The sequence below is a fragment of the Vigna umbellata genome, chromosome 9, assembly GCF_029865625.1.
Source record: "Vigna umbellata cultivar VRB3 chromosome 9, Vumbellata_1.0, whole genome shotgun sequence".
Taxonomy (NCBI): Eukaryota; Viridiplantae; Streptophyta; class Magnoliopsida; order Fabales; family Fabaceae; genus Vigna; species Vigna umbellata.
Genome location: NC_142173.1, coordinates 10,911,527 through 10,917,453, shown reverse-complemented (window position 1 = coordinate 10,917,453; position 5,927 = coordinate 10,911,527). Strand labels below are relative to the sequence as shown.

General features: G+C 28.5%; 1 pseudogene; it reads right to left on the bottom strand.

Annotated features, from left to right (window-relative positions):
• Positions 1-252: 252 nt before the first annotated feature.
• On the bottom strand, positions 253-2,975 carry LOC148192523 (karrikin insensitive 2 receptor IA pseudogene; annotated as a pseudogene).
• Positions 2,976-5,927: the final 2,952 nt, after the last annotated feature.

Genomic DNA, 5,927 nt, shown 5'->3' with positions numbered 1-5,927 from the left:
TATCGAGCATTAGGACAATGCAAATGATCACACAAGTACTCAATCTTTAAAACGATCTTATTTTTAATTATTGTTAAAAGAAAGAAAGATATTAAGTGCTATGATGATGCGAACTATTACATTAAGGCTCATACCTTTAAAATGATATTTAAGTATTTTTTTAATTATTATTAATAGAAAAAGAAATGTATTAAGCATTATGACGATGCGGCACCGATACTCGTACCATTATTTAGTTTAGACTGAGGATAACAAGTATTAGGCTTATGGGGACAATTTCAGAGTTAATAGTAAAAAAAACAACACTACAACCCACCAGTGACTTTCCCATGTTCACTTCCACACAAACACATTGAAACACAAATTTCAGGAAACAAGATTTGACACAATGAAGATGAATATTACATACCAAAGTGATCTAAATTCCCACAACAGCTTTCACCAGCTCAACTAGCTTAAGGTGTGCAGTGAGCTGAGGGAAATGGCCAACCATGTCTATGATCTCCAAAGTGGCCACCCCTTTGATCTTCTTCTCCAAGTACTGCCCTATGCCAACTGGAACTGCCATGTCATTGCTTGATTGGATGATGGTGCATGGTGTTTCAACCTTCTCAAGCATGTCTCTGTAGTCACTGTAAAACACAGTTTTGGCTAAAGAGAGTGCAACTTCACCACCCATGCTTTTCAAGCAGCTATGGAATTTCTCAACAGAGGCACCATCATTTTTATCCACTGCAATGGGAGCATAGGCCGAACACCAACTTTCATATTGCAGCTCTACGGTTGAGACCATTTCATCAACGCTTGACCTCTCAAAACCACCCAAGTAATCATCTGTGTTTATATACCTGTGCATGTCATCTCATCATACTGTTAAAGAAAATCATTTTCCCAAGTAAATACAATAAATTTATGTATACAATATGGCTTCTTCAAAATATATATAGAGTTATTATATATGTGTTAATTCTGAAAATAGTAAAATGTAGAAAAGTTTTCGTCTCAAAACTTATGTGATCTTTATTAATAATAATAAAAAAATAAATATTAATAAAAACATGTTGCATTATGTTATTATTTTTATTATTATTATTATTAAATTTTTAAAAAATATAGATATTATTTATCATCTTAATTTTTAAAGGAGTTGGCCGGCTAGGCCTGCTTGGTTTATAAAAATGAATATAAATGCCGCAAACTTCCGAATCAGAACTTTTCAAAGTATTGCAACAAAGATTCGAGTCAACGACACATTAGGAAAGCTACACAATACTTTTTTATAATTACTTCTAATGAAAAATAAGAAAAAAAACTTGTCTTCTATAAGTTAAAAATTGATTTACACAAAAAAGTTGAATATAAAAGTATAAAAAAATTATCTAAAAGAGTTTTTGAACTGTTTTTACAATTTTCTCTTAAATTTTCAAGGAGAAAAATAAAAGAATAGCATATACATAAGTAGAAACTCTTTCGTGTATGATTTATTAATGTTTATATATATATATATATATATATATATATATATTAATTAGTGAGATTGAGATAGGTTTAAATTCATTTTTAGAATTATTGAGAAGATTTATTTTAATAAGAATGATTAAAAACCTAAACTCAATTTACGTATAAATTAAATTTAAAATATAGTTATTAAGATATTTTGACATTTGTTTTTCAATTAATATTTCTATATTATGGCGTGAAATGTTGGGTGACCTCATTAAAGTAAGTTTAACAGCTTTGTTTTAACATTTATTCACCAAAAGGAAGAATTAATGTTGAAGGTTAATGCTTTTTAATTAAAAGATGTAGAACAAGATATTTCCTCCTTGATTTCCAAGAGCTGTTTGGATAAACTTATTTGTAATCACTTCTAAGAAAAAAGAATGAATAGCTTTTATAAAATAAAAATTATCCTATGCATAAATTTAAATCACAGATTTAGAGAAAATACGTAAGAAAGTTTTTATGTAATAATTTAAAAAAAAAACTATTTTAAAATTAACTACTTAATTCATCTGTCTTCTGTATAAATGTCTTTAAGAAAATATTTTTAAAAGAAAACTACATATTATAAGATATTTAATAATTAGAATACAAATCACGATAGACTTTCATGTAAACACATGCAATAAGTTAGTCACATAAATAAAATCTCCTACAATATTTTGACTAAGGAACTATAAAGACAATTTATTCAAATCACAAAATCTAAAAAAATTTATTTAATATTTGAGAGATAAAAGGGAAATTTTCTCCAATAAAAAAAGACTACAAATGCATTTAAACCAACATATATAATGAATACTAATGTTTCAAGAGTATGGTCTTTAACAATAAAAAAAAAGAACTAAAATTAAGAAGAAAAAAACAAGTTAAGAAGATGTTTGAATAGAAGTAGAAGTGACCTTGGAGAAGCAGTAACAAGAATGAGATTATTGAAGAGGTGAGGTCTTTTAATGGAGGCAATGCAACCAATCATAGCAGACATGGAATGTCCAACAAAAGTGACAGAGTTGAGGTCCATCTCATCTATGACAGTGATCAAATCATCAGCATAAGGTTCAAAGGAGGTGTACTTGGCATGCTCATAAAGGCTCTTATCAGTCACAGCCCCAGAAAAANACTTTCTATGGTTATTGGAGCTTGACTTCACATATTTTCATTGTCTTGCAACAAATCTACCTTAAAGCATAAAGCTTCAGATGACCTACATCATGCCCCAACACAATAGAAATTTAGCTCTTGATGGATGATAGGAAAAAGTACGAACAAAGAAGAGAATACATCTCTTCAATCCTCTAAATATGTTTTATTGATTACAAAGGATGTGAGTGAGATGACCCTTTAGAGTCTCTCTAAAAGCACCCTAAAAGTATATAAAACTAAAGTCCTAAAAGGGTTTCCAAAGTCTCTAAAATCTATCTAACACGTTGATATTTATAGACCCTGACAGCATAGCGCAAGCAATAGTCCATGGCTCTAGTCATGAGGTTTCCTCCCTTAGTGGGTTTCCTTTGTGGCTTAAGTAGTGAAATTTTGGACTAGAGTTGTGTGACGTTACTTCATGAAAAAGGGAAATTTATGGTTTAAGCTTTAGGCCAAGGCTTGAGGAAACTTGCTTTGTTAGGTTTTCTTCATGGCTCAAGCCCTCAAATTATTGTTGTCGTGTTGTGACATATTTCTTTAAATGTGTTTAAATATTTCTTCTTTCATTCAAAATACAGGTTTAACTCCTTGAATTCGTCAGTTCCTGTAAAATAAGGGAAATTGAGGTAGCTAACATGGATTTTACATACAATCAGACCAAGACAAGTGCTAAATTAACATTGAAATCTATTAATACCAAGCACTTATCATATTCTCAATGCTAGATGATACACTATCAAAGGTAGAGAATTTTGGCAGTGTAAGAATATGTGCAATAAATTTGTTCTTGTTGATGTTATTATTCTTTTGTTCTTCATTCAATCTTCTATTTATAGAAAACTTCGAAAAAGATCTATTACACTAAAGCATTGACTTTGGTAGAGTTGTTGTAGCCTTTTGTACATTGCTAGATGTTATTATGTTTTTGTAGAGGAAATTTTTTCGTGATTGGTTAGATAGAAAGCATGAAAACACATTCCTAGAATTTCTTTGTATCTCTTAACGTCTTTATGAATCGACACAAAACTTTGAATAAAACATTTTGTCATTGATAGGATCTACACAAATAAAGAGAGACTACACAACAGAAAAAAGGACTATTCGTACATCTGATTTAAACAATTATAATTGTTTAATATAACGTTTAGAATAGTTTGTTTACTATATCGTTTAGCATAGTCTGCTCTTTATATCGTTTAGGATAATGTATTGCGTGTAGGATATTGTTTAGACATATAATGCATTAAGTGAGTTATTCTACACGATCTTTTTGATAAACATTATTTCGTTAGATGATTCATTTAAACTTAAAAAATAAAGGGTTATTTGACAATCTTATCTTAACAAAGTAGAAATTTTAATACATTTTATACTTATTTAAGTCATTTAATTTTTTTTTTAAATTTAACAAAAATAACATTTTTTTTTATTTTTTTTAAATTATAAATATTTCTAAGTTGTTGATCGACTCAATTAAATTTAATATTTTTACAAATCATAAAAGAATTAACATATAACCTTTTCATATTACTAGAAAAAAAGATTATTATTATGGAAATGAATCAAGAGAAATATGCAAAATAATTACAAAGAACTGAAGTTTTATTTTTTCATTTTAAGTTTTTGTTAACTAGATTTTGTGAATAGTGGGTTGCACTCTGACTTGCCTTTTAAGTGACTTCAAAATATGTATGACAACATGCAAGCAAACTAATTACACCTATGTTTTGGTCCTCCCAAGAAGTCAAAATACATTGCAAAATGCTTTCACATTTGACCAAGCATACACCAACATGAGTTTTTCATCAACAAAAAGATAGAATATATTTTCTATTTTTATAGCTAAGGAATATTATCAGTTAAATACAATAAATCTTTCTTAGAGCTTTTAGTGTGCGTTATTTCTAGTTTGTGTTAATACTGTAGGTGGTAAAGTATTATGTTTTATTACAAAATTCATTACACAATCTGAGCTATGTTTTATTGGTGAGGTCCATAAATAGAAATTAATTACACACCAAACATTTGTGCAAAATTTCTTCATTATGCAAAAACACTAAATTCTTTCACTCTTATAACTTTTACTGTTTAAGAGACATAGTCTTCCATATGTAAGAAAGTGTCTGACTTGTAAATATTTTACATTACTTTTAGACAATATTATATTTTATATCAGCTCAGTATGAAATCTTATATATAATTATAATTTTATTTTGAGTTAAATATGTCTTTAAATTATTATAAAAATATATATTTTATTTTTAAATTAAATTATAAAGTATTTAGATTTTTATTTCTTTAAAGTCACGTAAAATATCATTTTTAATAAATATATTTTTCATTTAACAAACGAAGTTTTACTAAAGTGCAACATAACCTCCTTATAATTGTTTGTTAGAAAGATATTTTATAGGTTTTATAAAATGTATGGATAAAATATGTTATAGTTAAATTTAGAAATAAAATATAATTTTCATAATTATTTAAAGACGAAAAAATATCGAACTCTTTTATGTTTACCTAATAAAAAATACATTATGTCTCACTCTGGTTGAATAATGCATCCTCAAAGACATACAGGTAATTAAGAGTTTCCATGAGAGTGTAGTGAAGTGATAAATTGTTGATAAATATGACTGACATAAACAATGTCTGACATGTCTTTGTCTATAAAAACAACCATCTTAGCACACATCAAATTTGCATTATTCCCATGATTTTGTTCCTCTAAAGAATTGGTAAATTGTGAAGATGAAGCACTGCCACTTGCTCCTTCTCTTCACCATTTTTCTCTTCCTCACAACAACATCTCATGCCATTAGGACCAAGTTTTCTTCTTCCTCTTCCTCTTCAACCCTTCTTCATCCATGGCCCAACTCTCCAATCACCAGAGGTACAGAGTTTCAGTTTCAGAAGAGAACAGTGCCCACAGGATCCAACCCTTTACACAATAAGAGATAGATTTTGGTCCTCATGTGTCTCGTACACAGGTACATACATACATATATTTATATATCATACAGACTCAAATTGCTGTTGCATTTGTATCTGATATATATCAGAAAGAGTGGAGAGTTAGCTAGAAGTTAAAGAGATTTTGCTGTACAAAAAAAAGTGTAAAGGGAAATTTGTGCTTCTGAATGCTTGAAACTGTAAGTAGATTATTAGAAACTAGATATTAGAAAGCCACAAGTGGTTAGTTTTGTACATTTTCTCTGTATGAAGAAAATATTTTTAAGATTTATTCATCCTTACGAAGATTTTGTTTTATTACATTTGTT